The following is a 23,285-nucleotide window of genomic DNA, read 5'->3' as shown; positions in this document are numbered from 1 at the left end:
CTGGATATAAAATCTTTATTGTTATCATTTGCCCTCGAGTTCCATAAGAATGGGGGGCTGTCTCAGGCTGTCTAAGGCTAGATCTGAATAAAAATAGGGTGATAGACTGTGCTGCTGGACCCTCCCCAGTCGAATGGGATTTCAACCTTAGTTTTTAGAATCAGGCAGATTAGTTCAAATCTTGTCTTTACCAGTTATTAGCTTTGTGACCTTTGGGAAGTAACTTTACTTTTTTGGGTTCCAATTTTCTTTATCTGTAAATAAGTTCAGTATTTATTTTTGGGTGTTTGTTTTAGAATTGAATGAGCTAATTCCCTCATTTATTCCTAAAATACTGATCACATGGTTCTATGCTGGTGCCTTAGTAGTTGATAACTAAGGGACTCAGCAGTGAGAATGGGGGTGGGGCCCCCTGGATCATGGAGCTTATATTCCAGGATATGCTTGTAAAAGACTGGATTGCAGTGGATTTTTAGTAAATGTCCATTCCCTTCCTAATCCCCATTGATTGTGTATATATCGTTATAATAATATATGAACAATTTTTTTTGCAATTTATATCTCTTTGTAGTATTTAAAGAATGTAGCTATAACAAAAATATGTGAAATAAAATGATTTGAATTTTATTTTCCTTTCAATAATCAAAACAAAATAAAATAGAAAAGAAAAGAAAAAGTATTGAAGGAGTAGAAATAATTTTATTTCCGTGGAATCAACTCCCTATGTTAGGTTTTTCCATTGTGTTGTTAAACAGCGTATAAAATTGACAGGATGTGACTTCAGTGTTGATAGCTAGGTGAGTATAGTTTCTTTTTGTTGTTGTCTTTGATGAATTATTTGCACTAGATCATAAATGATGTGCATGTTACATATTGGAAATGAGGAAACAGTGGAGACATACTAACTCCAATGCAGTCATTTTGTTACCGAGTCCAAACTTGTTTTGCTCGCCTCATGACAGGCCAATAAACCGGGAGATGAGGTGTTGGAGCAAGGAATAGTGACTTTATTTGCAACGCTGGCAGACCCAGAAGACGGCAGACTGATGTCCTGGAGAACCATCTTCCCCAAGTCAGAATTCTGTCTCCTTTTATACTAAAAAGGTGCGGGGATGTGGTTGCTTGTTGCAAACTTCTTGCTGTATGAATTGTTTATCCTTTGAATCCGCTGTTCTTGCAGCTGTCCATGTGGATTAAATCATGGTGCCCCTGTAAAACCTCCAAAAAAACCAAGGTTATTCTCTTTTTTGCAACTTGCCATCTCTACATAAGTGCAGATGAGCTAACATTTTTAAAGATCAGGGCCAGGGGAATAGGCTTTCCTGTAGATTTCAGGCTAAAGGAAACTTTCTTTTACAAATCGTGCAGAGCTACCAAGTTTGAGCCTAGAAAACAGGGCACATGTTTAAAGCCAAAGGAATAGATCTAACATAGAGTCAAAATTGTTCTTTTTTATTACAATTCCCCTTTTCAGCTTCATAGATAATTTTAGTAAGAAACAGGAGCAATTTTGTATTTTTGCTTCTTAATAACCGATTAGTGGGCCAACTACATTTTTGTGAGCAGGGATGCTGTGCGGGTATTGGGGTGACAGCAAGCTCTTGTTGGGGGTGGCCGACCCTGCAACATGTGTGATGCCCCGTGAGTGTTGGTGAGGGTCCCCCTAGCCTGGGGCTCTCTTCAGGAACTAGCATATGGGCATTGACCTCTGGAGACCTCTTTTTCGGCTGCAGGAATTTTTTTCAGATACTGCGATTGAAAAATCACTCCAGCTGGGGATAATTAGGGAAAAAAGGAAAAGGAAAAGTGTTTGGAGTAGAGTTGAAGAGTAGGACATAAGATCACGGAGACTGAGTGCTTGGCAGCCGAGCCTCGGTAGAGAGGGGTGCAGAGGTGGGGAAGGGCCTGGCTCCAGAACCAGCTCCTGTACCTGTCCCCACGCCCAAGCCACATAGCTTTTAATTGGCCTGGGCTACCTCTCTGGGCTGGATGTCACCCTGGGAAGAACCTTGAGAATCGATGGTAAAGGGTGGGCAGCACTCACCTAGGGGGTCACTGAGGACTTCGTTCAAGTCCACAGTACCATTTCTGGTCATGTGTTTCACTTGTCCTTTATCTCAGGATCTGAGGAGGAGGAGCATGGAACTCAGGGAGAGATCCAGGAAGATATCCGACTGTGTTAAGAGAGGAGAGAAAATGTGAAACGGGGAGTGAGGACACTTGCAGCAAAGTAAAATGACTTCACAACCACTGCACAGAGCTGCAGATGTGAGAGAGCCTAAGCCTGTCTCAGAGTGCAGGGGACAACCGGAAAGGAATGGCAAAATTTCCACTGACAATTGAAATTTTGTTAAATAGACTGCTACTGTTGTTTGTATCACTTGAATGAATGCAGGCAGATTTCTGTGGGTAATTTCAGGTTCACTCAAACCCACCAGCTCCTCTTGCCGCCATCGGGGATGGGCTTTCTCAAGCACAGTGCCCCTCCTGCTTGGGTGGGCCAAGCTGCAGGTCCTCACCTGAGGCTGGGCTGCTGCAGGGCACTGAGTCCCCTAGGCACGGCCTGTGAGACACGACAGGAACATCTCTGCTCTTGACTGGGGGCCTCCGATTCCCTTGCAGTGTAAGAATGCCGGTGACTGAGTTAGAAGCATACTTCCAAGCTGTCCTTGTCTTCGGCATCCTGAAGCGGAGCCGGGAAGCTTCCGAATTTCTACAGAATGCGGTCTACATTCACCTTCGGCAGGTGAGTGTATGTCCTTATAGAAGTTGAGGAATAACTGCAGTTTTCCTGGAACTTTCTCACCACTAGTCCATCTGATTTTTCTGTGCTAGGATTCAGTATGGCCTGCTAAAAACTCTGGAGTGAGATCTTGAAACCCTGATGAAGAGGATTATTTATTTCATTTCCCTATATGATAGACTTTTACTTTTAAAATTCAGAATTTTTGCTTCTTTCAGGAATTTTTGGGGGTGTTGGAGAATCAACTTTGCTCTTACCATCTTTGTGACCTGTTGCTTTGTGCCTCTCAACTGTCTTCTGTCACTTGTGAGGTGGTTCCATTTGTGACCCTGTCCGGGTTGTTCATTTTATAAAACACAAAGTCTGTAAAAGTACATTCCCTTTTACTCCGAAGGCATTCCACAAATACTCCTTTAATCTGGGTGTGGTTTTAAGAAGACAGAATCATTAGAACATGACATTGCAGGTTGCTAGTGCAAAATCCCCAAATCAATAGTCTAGCTCAACATCTAAAATCTTTCCAATCTACCTTGGATTTGTAAGGATAAGTGAAGCAGTTTGCTAAGAACTCAAGACCAGGTTTAGAATACAGGCTGGTGTAGCTCAGCAGGTCCATCAAAGCTGATGCTCTGCCAGAGGGTGGGGCCGAGGGGAGAGGGCTGGTCCTGCCCTCCCTGTGCTGACAGTTTCATGGCAAAGAGTTTCACCAGGTGAAGAACTTGGAATTTCTTCTAGGAACAGTGGGTCTGAAAAGAGTCCAAAAAGCACGAGAGTGACACAATCCCATTTCTATCAAATAGGGGAGAGTGGCTGTGGGGCCACTTGGGAGACTTGTGAGTCCAGGTGGGCAGTGTTGGTGGCTTCCTCTTGAGCGGTGGGACGGTCAGTGGGTAAAAGCGAACAGATTGAAGGCATGTTAAGATGGTAAAAAGGAAAGGATGAATGCTGTCTGTGAATGTAGGATGGAGTAAGGCCAAGGTTTCTGTGTGGATTAATGAGGTAAATGATGGTCCTGCTTTGCTGTGAGGAGGGAAAGCTGCAGAGGGAGTTCTGGGGGAAACTGATGTGTTCAGCTGTGGGTAAAGTGAAAGACTGTTAAATGTGTGGTCTGGGAGCTCAGGTGAGAGCCAGTAGTGAGTAATGGGAGGGGAGAGGGACTTTCAAATCATTTTGTCTCGTGAACATACAAATAAGTATGGGTAATGACACACTTAACACCTCTATATTCGGGATTTAAAGCCCAGTAACATTTTGCTATACTGACTGCAGAGTTTCTTAATTTTTTAATAGAAAGAAAAAGAAACAAAATAGTGGAGTTAATGAGCATCTTAGAGTTGATGTGTGTCCTTGTGTGTATTTTTATACCTCATCTGTTTATAACCATAATCTACAAAAAGTTAGCTTGCTTAGCATAAGAGTTAAACAGAGGGAAGTGACACACACTGTTTGGGGTTGAAGCTGATCTTCTTGGGCAAATTATGTAGCCTCTCTGTGCCTTAGTTGCATCTTCTGTGACTGTCCCCGGGCCCCTCATCACAGCTGATTTCCTAGACTCGATGTTGGGAGGGAGGCTGCTGAAGAAAGTAAGAGGTGGCAACTGCTAGGGATACTGAAGAGAGAGACAAAAACAGATTAAAGCTGATAAACTGGGTACAAATACCCTCAAAAGAGTAAGAATCCCTCAGTGTTTTGAGCCACTTAGTGTAAGGGAAACAAAATCACGTGGATCCAAAGCTCTTGAGCATATGAGTATTGTGGGTGGGAGGGTTTCATCATAAAAGTGTTGAGAAATGACCTCTTTGTTTCCCTTGACTTTCCCAGTAAGTATGGGGAGCAGAAGCGAAAACCCCCTGCTTCACAGTTGAAGGTGCTGTTTTGTGCAAAATTGACCAAAGTTTGGAGACCAGTCATCAGCGTTGCTGGCAAATGAAGAGGCTTCTGTATTGGGTGGGGCACTTGCTGTGACTTGCAGGTGACCTGCTGGCTGGGGGCTGTGAGGCGGGCAGTAGGTTTGCAGGGTGGCCCGGGCATAATCCCTGGCTCTGAGGCTGCAGTTCTGATTAGCATACCTGGGCACACGCAGTCCTAATGGGGAACCTCGGGATGTGGCCTGGGACACCTGCTGTGCTGAGGGCGAGAAGAGGGCTCCCCTGAGGGGGTGTCCCTGCAGAGAGTGGAAAGGTCCTCCTGCAGAGGAGGAAGAGCCTCTGAGCTGGTGGTCGGATGCACAGGGAAGACCAGCCTTAGCACTGAGGTTCCCGGGAGCCGGAAGACATACAGTGGCCGAAACCAACTTGTTCCTGTGACACTGGAGGTAAAAGATGCCGAAAAGGCAGGCTAAGGTTAGACACTGTGGTGGGTTATGAGTGACAGGAAAGGACTGTTCAGGTAGGCACGAGAGAACACTGTGGGCCTCACAGCTGGGGCGTCACGCTGAAGGGAAGAGCAGAGTTATAGACTTTGCCACTTATTAGCTGTGTGACATTGAGCAATATCACCCCACCTCTCTCTATATATATCTTCATCTGTAAAGTGACCGAGTGACAAGCTTATGTCATCAGAAGGCTTAGTTAAGCTCTGATCCTCTTTGTCCAGTCATGTCAGTGCTGCCCTGCAAGGTTCTGCAGCGACTGCTCTTACCCTGAGAAGGGAAGGAGTTGAGGGACATTGTAGCGCCCAAGGGCAGGAAGGGGTTGCTTTAAAAGCAGACATGTAACCGCCTGCAGCTGCATACCTGCAGGCAGTTTGGTTGTCGGTCCTTGAGTGGACTTTGGAGTCCTTAGCGTCGTATTAAGTCTTGTTTTCCCTTGGGGACCGGATTTGACTTTGCAGATTGGTGTTGAAGATTTGGGCTTCCGGCAAAGCTGTTTTCAGAAATGGGTATATATGTAAAATATCGTATAAAATCAAGTGATTTATTTAGCGTGTGCGACTTTGCAACTGTTAGGAACAACTCTGTTGGCCTGGTCTCCCTGGAGGACACCAAGGTTCAGCAGAGCGTACGGGAAGGCAGGTAGCCTGCAGTACTGCTGTGGGGGTTTCTCCCCAGCAGGATGCTTTGCTGAGTTGACTCTTCTATGAGTTTGGTTGCCAGAGGAGCAGACATAAAATTAATGAGTTCTGGAGGGGTTGTATAATGACAGGAAGAAAAAGGAACCCGTAGTTTTTCAGAAACAAAACATGCTTTTGGTTCCTGATTCAGTGTGTTCCATTACAGAATTGATGAGTTGTGTCTATTCTGGGACTTCATTGAAATAAACGTTCAGCCTAAATGTTAAGGGTTATGTTTTATTTGGCTGGAGGACTCGAGCCGGAATGACAGCCACTCAGATCACTCTGAGGGACTTCTCCCAAGAGGTAGCGGAGGAGGTAGGATATATAGAAGCTTTACGAAAAAGACCAGGTAATTGAAACAATAAAATTTTGCTTGTTATCTAAAGAAAACCAGATATCAAAAGTTCAAGTATTTAGTGCTTTTCTATGTATGGTGGGAAGCAAACATTTGGGTCATTGAAAGAATTCCTCTGGCTGGCACCTAGCTATCTAGGGCCAGTGTCCTGTCCTTTCTTTCTCTGAGTCCACTCAGAGGGCACCTCTGTGAGTGGCTGAGAGGCCGGGCTGCAGGTATGTCCTCACTGGGGGTTGGCAGCATCTGCTCATGACTTGGATTCAGCATTCTTTGTTTCCTGACCTGGTTGCAGTATTTTCATTCACAGTGTAGTATTTTCATTCACAGTGCTCCCCCTTGGTCCTAAATTCGACCAACATTTTGAGAGACATTTCATGACCAATTTTGTCCATGGTGCTATAATGCCTCATTCCTAGCTCAGGTGAAGAATCTTCTGAGTTGCCATTCAAGGTGTTAGTTTTTTTTTTATCAGATCCTGTTGATACTAAAAGTTCTCTGGATCACATGCCTTACTAGTCTATTATTATCCTGGAACTGTTTCCCCTTCATTGCTCATTCCCATACCTAGAATCACTATTATATGTATTTTATTCAGGTTAATAAATTTTATCTGTTTCTTCAAGATGTTTAGCCATCATCAATCTTGTAGGCCTAGTTACACATTGGGAAATGTAATAGACAACAATTTTATAAAATAGACAGGATAAAAGTAATACAGCTAGTAACGTTAATAAAGTCACGAGTAAGAATTTAATAGTCGAGAAGTTGTATTTTGGGGTTAAAATTTTGCTTGCGTTTTTGATTGAGTTTGATCTTATAAGAAAGTTCATACTTATGGTCAGGGTCAGAGCAGGTATTAATTAGCCAGGTGAAGTCTCCAATCTTCTAAGATCAACAGTGGCCTATACAGAACTATAATTTCTTTTGAGAATAACATTGCTGAGGGCTATCTAGTTAGAGCCTTGGAGTAGGGAATCCCACCAAGGTAACACAGAAGTACTAGACATAGGTAATTTATCATAAACTTAACAATTGGAGTAGTACATAATCAAAGGTTGGAGAAATTAACAAAGTAATTGTTATACAGACCTGGTCCGTTGTCTTGGGTCAGCTGTCTATCTCAGATGTCGTCTTCTTCTCATCCTGGCCTGGTAGCTTTTTCTCCATTTGGGCATTGTTTTAAGGTGAGCAGTGCTCTATAGGACAGTGCACTGCAGGGGCTGTTTCTGATAGGAAATGAATCCGAGAGTCCGTTTCCTTCAGCTTTGGTGTGTATGGTCTAGTTAAGAGTCCCTGATAAAGGGCCCTTCCATTCAGGTTGTAGACAGTTCTTTAAGTCATGCCTGTTCCAGTATGTATAATCCCCTGGCTGCAGGTCATGGGGCATTGGAACTTTACCCAAGGATAGATTACTGAGCTTCAGAAACAAACCTAGAGTATCCTTTTCATAATTCAATTAAACTGTACAGCAATGTGACATAACAACAAGGAATGATCTGGGAAGTGTCTTAGTAAATATGGACCTCAATTAAGAAAACTAGAATTTAATATCCACTATAAAATAATCATTTTTCTCTCTAAAGTTACCCTCAGTTTTCTCAAATAAAGCCAAATGAAGATTTATTTCTTTACAAGTTAAGACTGATTATTTGATCATATAGGCTTTTTTAAATTGGCTGTGTTGGAAGTTTTAATATGGAGTCTCAGGGTAGAATGTTAATAAGGTTTGCTAAGGCCAGGAAAGCCACATCAAGGCTTTCATGGGTTTCTGCCTTACAGATTTAGGTAAATTCTTTTCTCTTTAAAATCCTGAAAATACCTTTATTGTCCTATATCTGTGAGGAGATGAACTTCCTAATTTGTCTGATAGAGCCACTGGGGGCCTAAGTGTTTTTAGTTTCTTGAGGGATCAGATAGAGAGAAAAGATAACTGTTCCAAGTCAGATTACATAGGTATAGTTTATCAAATTGCTGTGAACCATAACTAGCTTAAGGAGAAGAGATTCTTTATGTCTGGGAAACAGGTTAAAAGCCGTAGTATTTCAAACAATATCAAAAATTATAACCATATTCACCAGTTTACTCAGTCCCATGTAACTAATTCTTTTAATGAGAGTTTTCATTAGAACTTTAAAATTTCTTACCCAGTTTAGTTCAGTGCTATAGTTTGAAATTTATTAGAAATCAGTAAATCTCCTTGAATAGAAAGCATTTTGCAAAATCATCAGAAGAAAACAATTAACTGTCTATAAATAACAAAAGATTTAAAAGCATGGTTAAACACTGTTACACTAAAATCGATAAAGTAATCTGTTCACTATACCCATAATTATCACTGGTAACATTTCAGATATACCAGAAGTTAAGGGAGTGCATATAATTTCTACAATATCTATATTAATAATATTTTCTCATTCAATATAACCTTAGAAGTTTTATGATTCATTTGACAATACCATGTTATTTAACATGCCAAATGAATTTTACTAGTTTAAAATCTCTCTTTGGGATGTTTCAGGGTTCCTCTGTAGCATCCCAAACTTAACTGGAGATTAAAAGAATTTTAATTAGAATTTGATATTTGGGGAGCTTGTTAAAAGATTTCAGAACACTTGGTCAGATAAACATATAGAACACTGTAAAGCAGTACTAATTCATTAACAAGAAAATACGTCAAAGATAAAGGCAGAATAAATCAGCTAAGTGGTATAAGAAGTTTTACAATCTGTTATTGAAGGTGGATTAACATTTTAAGAAAATATTTTCCTCTTAACAGAGAGAAATCCAAATTTAATCTTGTACCAGCTTACTTCTAAGATTCATTTACGTTGCCCAATTTGATTCAAAACTTAGCCAATTCTGACCACGTACAAAACTTTTTCCTCAGGTTTCCTCTTCCACAAGCTTTCCACAGCTTTCTATACTCATATTAGTGTGTGCCTTATTTTCTCTTCCATTCAGAAGTAACCAGCTTCCAGAGAAAGTCACTACTTTTCATTAACAAAATATAATTCCATTCTTATATCTTCCTTTACACATTTATCTTACTTTCCTAGGATACTGAGATCATTCCCTTACTAATAGAGACTATTTCAGGGTGGCACCAATCATTTATTAATATTTCTAAACACCTTTAGTTTCACTGTAAGAGGAAGTTAAATGTTAAGTAATTCATATTTCAATCTTATTTTATCTGAAAATGGCATATGTATTTAATAATATCACATCATTTAACTTAATTTAGCACAACTCTAGAATTTGCAGATAACATTTAGAGATTATCTTAAGCATACATTTTAAAAATATATTTTAAATATTTACCCAAAGCTCTCATCTCATTTGCATTTAATTTACTTAAAATTTTACCACACCACATTAATATTGTTTTTTTTTTTTGACAAATCTGCAACAGATATAACAGGATTTTATTTGATTTTCATTAAACCTAGGTACAGTAAAGGTAGTATACTTAATATTGATGACTTTAAAGATGTCTATATTAATTAGAACATACTTAAACTAAACAATATCAAATATTACCTTAATATTGAATATTTTCCATTTCACGTGACACTGAAAATCAATTTGTTCAGTTTTTATTTTAAAAATAATTTTTAAGCTCTTATTTTTTACATCAATTAAGCAGAGCTCCTTGACTTTGATTTTTTTTTAGCAGTAGAAATATCTCACATCTATAATGTGTACGTAGGCTTATAAACAGACAAAAGCTAGAGATCTCATAGCTTCACTTTAAAACTTACTTATAATATAGGTATAATAATAGTTGCAGTAAGCTGAATTTGCTTGCTCAAATCACTAAGGCTTACTATTTATGAAGCAGAGTTAAGATTTCTTCACAAAGTCTGAAGGACCCGTCAGAGTTCTGAGTTCTCAACTGCCAAAAATTTCTTGGCCTTAAGTTCTATTTTCTTTGAGGTAATTAGGCTCAGTCCTAGGTCACTGTTTGTTGTATTTATATTTCTGATCTGCAAGACAAAGACACTCTCTTCCAGGTCCCCAGAGAACTGCTCTGTCACCCAGACCCAATTTTATCTCCTTAATTGGCATTTTTGTGTCAGTGAGAAGAGCTGTAAACAAAGAACTCCATGTTTTAAAACTTTAAGCTTTACTTTATCATGTATTCCAAAGCTTGCATCAGGCATTTAGTAAGGTCTCTTTTCCTTGTGTTATAAGTTAATCTCAGGGTAAAACTCTAATTATATTTTTTTATTAGCCACTCAATATTAGTTTTTATATTTACTTTATATTGGACGGCTCATGTATCAATATTGGTTTCCTTTAATTAGTTCAATTAATATTTTCAGAGGGACAGATATGTGCCCAGCCTTATAATACCAAGAAGGGGAAGCATTTTTCCACTGAAACATATCTATCCCACAACATAAGCAAAAGGATTGTATAAAGACCATTTAAATATACCAATTTCACAAACTTTTATCTCAATTTTATTAAATCTTATATCTTTAATTTTTATATTTATTAGGTTTAATCAATATTTATTTCTAGAAGGAGTGCCAGAAGCCTTTTTTTTTTTTTTGTGCATTGTATATAATTTTATAGACATCTCTAGGATGCCCAAGTTTCAGACAAAGAGCTTAGGCCCTTCTTAGTTTTTAACTTGATTAATTGGTCTGTTGTCCCAATTATTGATCAAGTATTTCAGTCTATGTATACATATATTTTAAACTGCGGTAAATAAAATGGACTTAATTGAACTTTAATGTTCGGGGGTGTAGGTGATCTCTTTGGCCCTTTTATTTTAACTTTATGTAGTGTAGTATCAAAACCTTGTATCTAAATCCAAAAATGTCCATTTTATTTATCTCATTCAAAATAACAATATAAAAATATATATCCATTTGGGATAAGCCACTTATCTTTTTTTTTCACATTTTTACAATCCTTTTTCCAGTTATTCGAACTAATTAACATTAATTATTCTAAGTTTTTATTAGCATATCTAGAAACATTTATATGAAATGAAAAACACAAATGTAGCTTTTCAAACCAGTTTTATTTTTTTAACTAAGTTCTTAGGTTACACATTAGATATATTTTTCTACCTTTAAACTTGATTTTAATAGGTACCAATAAAACAGCTGTTTATAATGATATATCTTTAAACTTTCACCAATTTAAAGGTTTTTCCAAATTAAAGGATCCATAATATGGCCGTCAATTTTTATATATACATATATAGTGATATTAAACCAATAAGTTGCAGAGGCTCTTCCACATGAGAGTGGGGGTGTTGCCTAAATAAAATTCAAAGGCTTACTGTCCAAAAGCTAAAGGCCTTTGTGGTCCAGGCTGATGAAGCAGAGTTTAAGATGGCAAAATATCTGAAAATTTGTACAATCAAAGAATTGCTTACAATCCAATTTATTTGCGTGGCCACCATATGTACAAAATACTTGAACCTTTTGTATGGCAGAGTCCAAGGTTTCCTTTAAAAAAAAAGTACACATATATACGCATACATACACACATTTAAAACACCCAGAGAAAGATAAAACATTTATATTTCAAGGACACAGGAAGAGAAATCCAAGTTCCCCATAAAGGGGATTTTGGTATTATAAGTTCAGAATTCCAAAAAATGTTTTTATCAGGCCTGTTTAGTTACTTTCAGAGTGAGTTTTTTTTTCTTATTACCAATTACTGTTGTAAATTTTGTATGTACATAAACCTGTCTGGGGTAACAGTTGGAGGATGGCAATGTGTCATTTCTTATTTTTTTTTCTGTTTTTTATTTTTTTGGAAAGTTCTTTTCCCCATTGTAAGGTCGGGTTCTCAGAATAAATTTGCTAGTAAGATTTCCTGCAGGGACAACTCTGTGGCATTAAGTCTTTGCCTCTACCACCCCTGGAAGATTCCCTGACACCCGAGAAATCTGTTACCAGCCAGGAGGAGGGCCTCATTTTTGGAGTTGAAAGGTTCCTAATAAGAGTTTTACTTCTATACTGAAAAATTAAATGGAGGTAACCAAATTGAGGAAAACATTAGACCAGCCTCATACCTAACCACTCAGTCTTGAACCCAGTGTCTTTCAACTTGGACCCACTCGGGACGTCTCCACTAGGTGAGTATTTTCCTCATATGTTTCCACCGGACACACTTCGGACGTCTCCTCAAGGTGGGTATTTCCTGTTATCTTTCAACCAGACCCCACCCAGTATGTCTCCTTTGGGTTGGTAATTCACCGCAGTTTCTTTCAACTGGAGGGCCACGTACCTGGAAACACTGCCAGATAAAACTCAGGATCATCAACCAATATGTGAGATCCAAGAAACAGGAGAGACTCACCCATATTCATCTGGACTCCCCGAGGAGGCCGATGGGCACAAAGGGCCACTGCTGGTACCAAGGCTCCGGTTACTCGGAGAGTTGAGGTGGAGAGAAGTCTGCTGTGGGTCCCTTCATGGTGTCCAAAACTGTTGACTGAAATACATGTGCAGCCTAAAAGTTAAGACTTATGTTTTATTTGGTGGGAGGATTCCAGCCGGGGTGACAGCCTCTCAGATCTCTCTGAGGGACTGCTCCCAAGTGGTTGAGGAAGAGCGAGGTTATATAGGAGCTTTACAACAAGGACCAGGTTGTTGGAACAATAAAAGTTTGCTTGTTATCTAAAGAAATCCAGGTATCTCAAGTTCAAGAATGTAGTGCTTTTGTATATACGGGAGGAAGCAAATATTTAGACTCAATGAATCCATTTTTTAGACACGCACCTACCTATCTAGGGCCAGTAGCCTGTCCTTTCTTTTTCTGAGTCTGCTCAGAAGGCACCATGGTGAGTTGCTGTATTGGATGGGCTGCAGGCCTGTCCTAGCTGGGTGGTGGCGGCAGCCTTTAATGACTTGGTTTCAGTATTCTTTGTTTACACACATGGTTGCAGCATTTTCATTCACATTGTAGTATTTTCTTTCACAGACTGATTATGGATAATCTGCAACCTTGGAAAGCAACCAAGATGGAATTACTGCAGGTACCTTCTAATTAATAAGCCATGTGAAAACATAAACATGGAGGAAGCATACATTTGGATTTGGTGGTATAGGGAAGGGTTTCTGCACATTACAGGAGAACGCAAGTCAGAATTCCTTAAGTCCACCTTTCTTTACTGTAGTGGTTTCTGAGAACAGATTATGGTAATTAACCAACAATGACATACGTTGGCACACATTGCATTTAAAAGCTGGCCGGCTGCAAACTTGTGTATTGGACAGGTGGAATTCATAGGCAAGTGGTCAGGTGGATGGGAGAGAGTTGGAGCCAAGGCCTGGGCCCAGATTCCAGTTAAAATCACCATTTCCTCACCATAGGGTCTTGGACTAGATTGTAAACTCTCTTAACCTGTTGGAGAATCTGTGAAACGGGCATGATAATATTCGTTTCTTCCTGGGAATGTTGTAAGTTCTAAAGAGTATTATAGCACACATGAAGCACTTAACACACTGGCACTTAGCATTGTTCACTGTGTGGAGCCACCCCGCTTAGCATGCGTCAGAGCAGTAAAGGCAGCAAATGTCGGTTGAGGATGCACTGGTAGCCCTTTGAATAGGTTGTGAATTTGATGATTTCCTTTAATCTTTGTAACTCTGTGTGCCATGGGCAGTTATTTTCATGGACAGATGAGGAATCTCAAGGTAAAGAAGACTGGGTAATTTGCCCAAAGTCAGACCAGAATTTTGGATGCAGGGGTCTCGATTCAGCATGGGACCCTGAGCCTTCTGCCCTCTCCGTTCAGCACCAAAGCTAGATGTGGGTTCGGCTGTTTCCCAGCCCAGAATATCTGGCAGGCCGCAAGACACACCAGGCCCTGCGCTGCTTGAGCAAAAACTCCGGAGCAGAGGCAGTTAGAAAAGGGATAAACATAAAAACAGATGACTGCAAACTGTGATCAGCTCTGAGAAGGAAAGGAACACGTCTCACCGTGCAGAGCTGAGAGATTTCTCGTTGGGGCTGCTCTTGGGGCGTTCATCTCAGCTAAACAAACTCTGCTGCTGCACCAAGGCAGGAAGGCAGGGCGCGTGTTGCCAGGTAGACAGGGCTTCATTGATCGTACTCATTCCCCATTAAGCGGCAGCTGTCACGGGCACTTACTAAGTAAACAGGTGTCGGCCATAATCATCACGCACTTTGCTTGGTAGTTTTATTGGCCCCAGCTTTAAGATGAGGTCATTGAAGCTGCGGAGTTTGCTGCATGCCTGTGAATACCTTGGAAATATCCCCACTGGTCTTTCAACCTAGACTGGTGTGGCTGTCATGCCCCAGCCCTGTGAATGGCATCATGTAGCTTCCCCCAAGTGGCTCAAATAACTGATATTGATATGCTTAATTCGTAGGAAATGGTATGTCACAATAAGAGAAAAAGGTAGTAAGAAATTGTTTGGAAAACTAGAAAAATACCAATTCTTCCCCTGCTGGGGGAGCATAATCTGTGTCAATTACACCACTCACTGCCTGTCATCTCCTCCCTGCCGACTCCGCGTTCAGAAGCCACTCTGAGCCTATGAAGAACATTTTGCTTCATGACAGTTTTGACTAGGACATGCGACATCTCTGTCCCTGGTTAACTCTCTCTACAAAGCCATTTAGGTTTTTTGCAGACTCCTCCGCTAAGATGAAGGAATAGCCTCTTTAAACTTCTTGTTGCAGCTCCTTAATGAAGATGTTGCAAAGGAAACCTAGCCAAACCCTGGGAGGTATGCACATAGTGACTGCAACCTCAGCACTTTGTTAGTTCAGAATCAGAGGAGTGGGTGACTCAGGAAAGGCTTTTTTAAGGTAACAAGGGGAAAGTGAAAGGACGCAGGCTGTGTGAGAAAGAAACATCTCAGTCCCAGCCAGCAAGGCACCTGTGTTCAGGATGGTGTGTGGAGAGTGCAGATTTCTCACAAAGAAAGAAGTGGTGGGATGGGAGGGAGGACAGTTAGGTATTTATTGGGGAGTGAAAAAGTGGGCTGAACATTTCCTGGTTGAACAAGAGGATTGTGACTTGATCTGCTTGTATTTTGGAGAGAAGGGTTTTGTGGAGACAGGCCTAGGGAGAACGCTCTCTGGCTGGTAAGTCAGCACAACAGAGAAACACAGAGAACCAGGCAGAACCCAACGCCCTTGCTGGGGGAGAGGCTACCCACCAATTGAAGGTCTGGAGGCTGCTTCTGTCCCTTAGCCGGGGCCTCAGAGTTCCCTTCACAACCCAGTACTGTTGACACAAGAAAAAAAAAACGGGAGGCATGAGAAGTGCTGTGACCCATGTTTTGGTTGAGGCCCTGGGATATGCCCAACCAGATTTTGTTCCTTGGCTTAGTGCAGTAAAGAATTCAACAGCAAGCCAGTGTTGAGTAAAGGTAGATTTATTCAGAGAGATACATTGAAAGGCAAGAGAAACGTCACGAGGTGTGAGGGTTTGATGCTCAGATTAAAAGTGTGTACACACTTCACAGACAGAGTGAGGGCCTTCTCCGAAGAGGGAGAGAGAGTGATGACCGCGAGGTGGTGCTGTGTTGCTAGTTTTCTTGGGCTTGGTGGTTTCATATGCTAATAAGTAGAAGGACTAGCCTTAGGGCAAGGGGCTGGGATTCCCAGGGAGTTGGCCATTTCCCACACTGTGACCTTTTGTGGCTAGCCTTGGGACTGCCATTGTGCCTGGGGCATGTTATTCACCATGTTACTATTACAATGGGTGTTTAATGAAGCTGAAGATCTGCTAGAAGTTAAATCTCTTCATCCTGAGCCTCAAGGCCTATTGGGGTTGAATCCTTCACCATTTTGATGTTAATTGCTGTGGCCTTCCTAGAATGGCTGTGCTCTGCTCCCTTCCATCCTGTCTCACTGTGATGACACAGAGAGAGCAAAGGCCGGGCCCTGCCTGTGCTCCTGCATTTAACAGCGGGAGGTGTGGGTTGGGCTGAGGATGACTCTGAGTGGTGAGAAGGATGTTTCAGATATTCCCACGTGAGACATGGGGACCTGACAGCAGCCATGGCAGATTTATCTCACGGGCATTATCGCTTGTGTTGTTAGGGAAACAAAAGGCCAGCCAAGAAACAAGCACCAATCAGAGGGTGTGAGTACTGAGATTTATTAAGCCGGTGGCCTCAGAGGGGCTTCTGCTCCAGAGCTCTGAGCACCAACAAGACCTGCACATGAGGTTTTATAGGGTTAATTACAAGTATGGGGCTATTAGCCAATAAAGCGCAAACAAGAAAAAGCAAGGAATCAGTACACTGAGGTTTATCAATTTGGAACAGATCACGTTACTGACAATTGTTGACCTTGGAATTACGAGTTAGCTTGTTAGCCCAGTAAACTGACTCTAAACTTCAGGTTTACCAGGTAGCCCAGAAAAACGTAGATCAGTAAACCGACACTTATCACACTTGGATATGTGACTTAGCTTGTTAGCCCAGCTGGGCTTTTCCTTCACAGTGTCACTTATCTTTTCTATTTTTCTTTTTATATTTTTAAGTATTTAATCCAAACTTAATATCAGGGTTTTTTGGGGACAAAATTTCTCTTTATCTTTTCTTTGGGGCTCTTTTGGGGGGGTAGGTAATTAGATGTATTTATCTGTTAGTGGAGGCCCTGGGGCTTAAACCCAGGACCCCGTGCACGCTAAGCACATGCTCTACCATGCGCCCCATCATCTTTTTGTTTTTGCTTTAGCTGCCAAGAATCTTAAAGCTGAATTTCTAGTTGGCCTTTAACACTTGCTCTGACTTCATGGAATCCATTTTTATGAATTTATCTTCCCATGGTTTTGTTTAAGTATTGAATCTCCATTTTCTCTTCACTCTCAGTTTTGCCTTTTTGTTGTTATGCTTGTTAAGCTGTGTTTAAAAAAATTGTTTAAATTCTCTTTTAGCAGGAAGCTGAATGTAAATAAATATGTAAACAAACAGCACACTTAAATGGTTTTATATATTCTAAGCTGTTTAGTAGTTACTTAAAAACTGAATTGAATATTAAAGTGATAACATTTTTAAATTATTTTTTAATTTTTTCTTAAGATATAGCTGTTTTAAAATATGATATAAGTTTCACGTGTACAATAGGTGCTCCAATTATTGTTACTGTAAAACATTGGCTGTATTCACTGTGTTGTAAGATACATCCCTGTAGCGTGATTACATTACATGTTGCAGTTTGTATAAGAAAGTTGGGTAATGCAGAGTCTGGGACTTGGCTGTGTCTGACCCAGGTTCACACTCACCCTGCCTGTCAGAGCTCAGGCCCTCACTATTGTCTGCAGGGGAGCGAGTGGAGGCAGCTCTCATCAGCGCTGGCACCACCCTCTGAGTGGCAGTGACAGTAGTGATTGTGTGTGGACGTGCAAAGTGTTGTTCCAAGAGCTTAACATGCATTTTTGCATTTAATAATTAAAGCCCTCCTGTGAGAAAGTGTTTTATGTTTTTAATGAATAATACATTTTATTTTGATATTGATAGATTTCAAACCTCCGGAAAATTTACAGGAGTAGTACAATAAACGCTTAGATACAGTTCACCTTAAAGGGCAGTATTTGGCCTTTTTTGTCTGGCTTATTTTAGCATAATGTTTCAACTTTCATCCATATTGTAGCCTGAATCAGTACGTTATTCTTTTTGTTTGATAATATACTTTTTCTTTCTTTTTCATTTTTGTCTATTTAAAAATATTTTCATTGAAGTCTAGTCAGTTTATAATGTTGTGTCAGTTTCTTGTGTAGAGCACAATACTTCAGTTAAATAGGAACAAACCTGTATTCATTTTCATACTCTTTTTAAACATAAGTTACTATAAGATATTAAATATATTCTCCTGTGCTATAGAGTATAAACTTGCTGTTTATTCTTTACATACTCAGTATCTGCAAATCTTGAACTCCCAATTTATTGCTTCCCACACCCTCTCCCCTCTGGTAACCATAGTTTGGTTTCTATGTCCCTGTGTCTGTTTCTGTTCTGTAGATAAGTTTATCTTTTTGTTTCTTTGTTTTTTTTGTTGTTGTTGTTGTTGTTTTGATTCCACATGTGAGCGATCTCATATGGTATTTTCTTTTCTCTTTCTGGTATACTTCACTTAGAATGACATTCTCCAGGTCCATTCATGTTGCCACAAATGGCATTATTTTATTCTTATTTTATGGCTGAATAGTATTCTGTTGGACAAATACGCTACAACCTCTTTATCCAGTCATCTGTCACTGGACATTTATGTTGTTTCCATGTCTTGCTATTGCAAATAGTGCTGCTGTGAACATTGGGGTGCTTCTTTTTGAACTATGGATCCTTTTGGATATATACCCATGAATGGGATTGCTGGGTCATATGGGAGGTCAATTTTTTTCTTTTGAGGAACCTCTATACAGTTTTCCACAATGGCTCCACCAAACTGCATTCCCACCACAGTGTAGGAGGGTTCCCAATTCTCCACAGCCTCTCCAGCATTTAGTGTCTGTGAACGTCTGAATGATGGCTATTCTGACTGGTGAGAGTTGATACTTTATTGCAGTTTTGATTTGCATTTCTCTGATAATGATATTGAGCATTTTTTCATGTGCCTATTGGCCATTTGTATGTCTTCATTGGAGAAATGTTTCTTTAGGACTTCTGCCCATTTTTGAATTGAATTGTTTGTTTTTCTTTCTTATTAAGTGTAAAAGCTATTTACATATTTTGAAAATTAAGCCCTTGTCAGTTCATTTATTGCAAATATTTTCTCCCATTCCATAGGTTGGTTGTCTTTTAGTTTTGCTTACTGTTTCCTTAGCTGTTCAAAAGCTTGTAAGTTTAATTAGATCCCACTTGTATATTTTTGCTTGTATTTCTATTGCTTGAGTAGACTGCTCTAGGAAAACATTGCTGAGTTATATGTCAGATGTTTTGCCTATGGTTGCTTCTAAGAGGTTTATAGTGTCTTGTCTACATGTTTAAGTCTTTAACACATTTTGAATTCATTTTTGTGTATGTTGTGAGGGAGTAGTCCAACTTCAATGATTAAGATGCAGCTGTTCAGTTTTCCCTACACCTTTTGCTGAAGAGGCTGCCTTTACTCCATTGTATGTTCTCACCTCATTGTCAAAGTTTCAATGACCAAAAGTTTGTGGGCCTATTCTTGGTAATTTTGTTTATCCATTCATTGATGGATGGATATTGTTAGTAACTTTTGGCTACTCTGAATGATACTGCTATTACTATATATCTGAAAGTTTTTGTGAGAATATGTTTTCATTCTTTTGGCTGTACAGTTGGCCCGCCATATCTGTAGTTTCCACTACATGGATCTAGATGGCGGATTGTAAAGGGACTCGAGCATCCTTGGATTATGGTATCCCGGGTGGGGGATTCCTTAAACCAACCCCCCAAGGATACTGAGGGATGACTCTATATATAGGAGTTTAATTGCTGAGTCATATAACTCTAAGCTTTTGAGGAAATACCAGACTTCTCCAAAGAAGCTGCACCATTGTCCCTTTTCCCTGGCTACATATGAGGTTTCTCTGCCTCCTGACTGACACTTGTTATTGTCCATGTTTTGATTATAACCAGAATAGTGGGTGTAAAATGAGGTGTTATTTTGATTTTGATTTGGTTAGTGATGCTGAGCATCTTTTCAAATGCGTATTGGCCATTTGTATATCTATTTAAATTCGTGGTAAATTTAAAAATTGGGTCTATTTTTTTGTTTTGTTCAGTTCTAAGCATTTGTTATATATCCTGGGTACTACTCTCTTATTAGATACATGCTTTGCAAAATTTTTCTCCTATTCTGCACATTGTCCTTTCACTATAGATTTTTAAACATTAAAACAATTTCTTTACAGGGGAGGTAATTAGATGTATTGATTTATTTTATTTTTCTTCCTAAGCACACACTCTATCACTTGAGATACCCATTTCCCCTGTCATTTCACTTTCTTGATGATGTCCTTTGTAAGAAAAGGGTTTTAATTTTGATGAAGTCGTTTATCTGCTTTTTCCTTCTTTCACTTGTGCTCTTCATACTGTAACTAGGAAACCAAAGCCTATGGTAAGATCACAAAAATTTATACTCTGTCTTCTTTTAGAAAGATTATAGGTTTAGTTTTTACGTTTCTGTCTGTGGTCTATTTTGAATTAATTTTTATTTGTTATATAAAATATGGCTGTCCAGATTCCAGATTGATCCTTTTGCCTGCAGATACCCAGCTGTTCCTGCACCATTTGTTGAATAGACTATTCTATCAATGGAGTGTTGTTGGCACCATTGTGGAAAACTGTCTGTAAATGTAAGTTTTTTCCCCATAGGTTTTTATTGTGTCTCATTGATTTATTTATCCAAACTTATGCCAGCACCATACTGACTTGTGTACTATAGCTTTTTAGTACACTTTAAAGAGAGTCCTCCAACTCTGCTCTTCTTTTTCAAGGTTGTTTTGACTATCCTGGGCCCCTTGCACGTCCATATGAATTTTGGGATCAGTTGGCCAATTTTTGCAAAGAAGTCAGCTGGAATTTTGATAGGGATTCCACTGAATATGTAGATCACTTTGAGGAGTCTTAACATTTTTAATAATATTGTCTATATTTCCATGAAAATGGGATGTCTTCCATATAAGTAGATCTTTTAAAATTTATTTTGGTGATACTTCTAATTTTCAATGTACAAATCTTGTAAATTTTTGTTAAATGTATCTCTCATTTTATTTTTAATGCTGTTGTAGATGGAAAGGCTGAGTTTCTTATGGGTGGGACTATATATCAATCTTCTTATCTCTAGAATTCCTTCACAGCAAATACCCTAGGTTTATATTTGCTAAATAAATCTATCCACAACTATTCCCCGCCCTGTGTTATAAAACAAGTTAAGCTACCTGAACACCTATGTGGAAGTGAGAAATGAGACACTTGGGTGGGGCTTTGTGCAGATGATACTGAGAGCTTATTCAGGATGGCTTCTTCTTAATTCCTTTTAAACAACCCTTTAAGGTGTATTTAGTCAGATACATTAAGAACATGCCCTTTTGATATGCAGAGGAGCTAAGACTATCATTTTAAAATAATTTCTAGTGAGAGTGTTGTACTTGAAACCAAATTTGCATCAATCTTTGAAGATTTATGTTTCAGGAGCTTTGACTAAAGAACACCTGTCTTTATTCAATAATGACAACTAAATGCTCAAGCAACATCTAAGAGTTTGAGCAAACTGCCCCCACCCCATAGTGCTGGGTAGCTGCAGCTGTAAATGGAGTCCGTGCTTTCCTCTCCCAGTACGCTTTTGCTGATCTGCTCAAAGGGGTTCATCCAACAGTTTGTCAGTAGTCTGTTGGACAAAGTCATTAAACATTGATTGAAGGTTGCTGGAATGCAATATATTCTTATTAATATTAAGTAAGCACATATTGAGTGCTTACTGTATGATGGAATTGTCCCTCAGCCTCACATGAATATTATTTCTCTTAAAATCTCACATATTTCCTTGTTATTCTCACTTTACAGATAAGGAGACTGAGCATTAGGTCTTCTCTCTTTTGGAGGGAGCTCATTATGAATGACGGGAAATTGTAAGGAAAAAGATATTGATTCATCCTGAGAAAACATTTTTCTGAGAGTCAGCAATGAAGAAGATGATCACTGAAGAAGGTAATGATTGTTCAAATGAGACAAGCCCTGGGTTGTACGGAGTCAGCATCCCTGTCCTGGACACGGCACGTGTAGAGCTACGTGGTGGGTGAGGTGGCGTGGCTGCGCAGGGAACGCGGATGCCGGGTCATTCGGCTGTGCTCAGGCCTGGTGGGACTTCCACCTAAGGGCAGTGGACGGTCATTGACAGATTTTAAGTAGGGGAGTGGGGTGTCCTAGTAGTTCACTTTTGTCTTGTAGAATGCTTGGAAACATTTAGAAGGCTTGGCAGGAGGTGATGTGATGAGTCAGAGTAGGGTGGCTGCGAGGTGTAGCAGTGTTCAGTTTTCAAGTGGTTTTCAGTCCCAGGTTTGTGGCTCAGTAGCCGTGTCACTTTGGATGACACACTCAAGGAAGTGAAACAATTTATCTAATCAATTGAAGCAGTGATGTACCGACCTCCCAGGACTGCTATGGAGATCCAGTGAGATAACGTGTGCAGCGTGGTCTCCAGCACAGAGTCAGTGCTGAGTGCCAGTGAGTACCTTGTAGGTCAGGTGAGGGTGGTGGGACTCGGTGACTGAGGATATCTGGGCCCTGATATCATTGGGGTCCATTCACATCTGTGAGTGATGGGCCTGTGAGACACAGGGAGACCTTACCCTCTGACCAGGGGCCCTGGGCAGGAAGGCTATGGGAGGAGCACCGTGAGGTCAGCTCTTTGCAGGTGGAGTTGGAGGTGCCCTTGAGACATCTAAGTGCAGTGTCATGAGCTCAAACAGGAGGTCTGCGCCCGGGCTGTGCATTTCCCTATAATCTCAACCCCTGAGGACGCCGAAGTATTGATCACTGGACGTGAAGACATACTTTACAGGACAAATCAATAGTAGTATCATGTCTGTCATCAAAGCTCACGTCTCTTTATTCATCACTCACTTTGCTAATTGGGTACTTACAGAGCTCACTTCACTGTTCTCCCCTGGGCTCAGGCTCCACTGAAAAGAGCTGGTGAGTCTCCCTCTTTTCCAGAAGAAGACACATTTAGCTAGTAGACTTCTATACCTGCCCAGACTTAGGATATTTGTTTGTTGTTTTAATTCTATTTTCTGTTGGCCATGTCCTGACAGGAGAGATATTTTACATCATGGTCATGTTTCAATTAGCTGTTACTGAGAAGTGCTGATCTGATCCACAGAGTATGTATTCTATTAACTTTGTAGAGTACTTATCATTTTTCTGTCTTTGCCCTTTAATTTTGTTTCCCCTTCAATGTTCTATCCTATTTGGGGCCTTATTTTTTTTTAATTAAAAAATATCTGTTAACAGTTAAGAAAACAAAACCAAATTAAAAATGCACATGAGAGCTAAAATTAGAAAAAATCTAGTGTGTTTTCTGTCTTGGCATTGGAGGTTTCTAGAAACTCGTGAAAACCTTCATTACACAAGTTGCTTAAAATGCTGATTAAGAAATAAAACCTTCCTTCTTCATCTTTCAAGCTGCACAACAAATTGTCAAGAAAGTGAA

General features: G+C 40.0%; 1 long non-coding RNA gene across 1 annotated transcript; it reads left to right on the top strand.

Moving 5' to 3' along the window:
* Window positions 1-972: 972 nt before the first annotated feature.
* LOC140688675 (uncharacterized) lies at window positions 973-21,703 on the top strand. The gene is made up of 3 exons (XR_012063377.1): window positions 973-1,104; window positions 2,623-2,746; window positions 21,638-21,703. It is a non-coding gene; the product is annotated as an uncharacterized lncRNA (long non-coding RNA).
* Window positions 21,704-23,285: the final 1,582 nt, after the last annotated feature.

The sequence above is a fragment of the Vicugna pacos genome, chromosome 23 (genome assembly GCF_048564905.1).
Source record: "Vicugna pacos chromosome 23, VicPac4, whole genome shotgun sequence".
Taxonomy (NCBI): Eukaryota; Metazoa; Chordata; class Mammalia; order Artiodactyla; family Camelidae; genus Vicugna; species Vicugna pacos.
The sequence above is the reverse complement of the archived record's forward strand: the minus strand, read 5'-3'. Positions and strand labels throughout refer to the sequence as shown.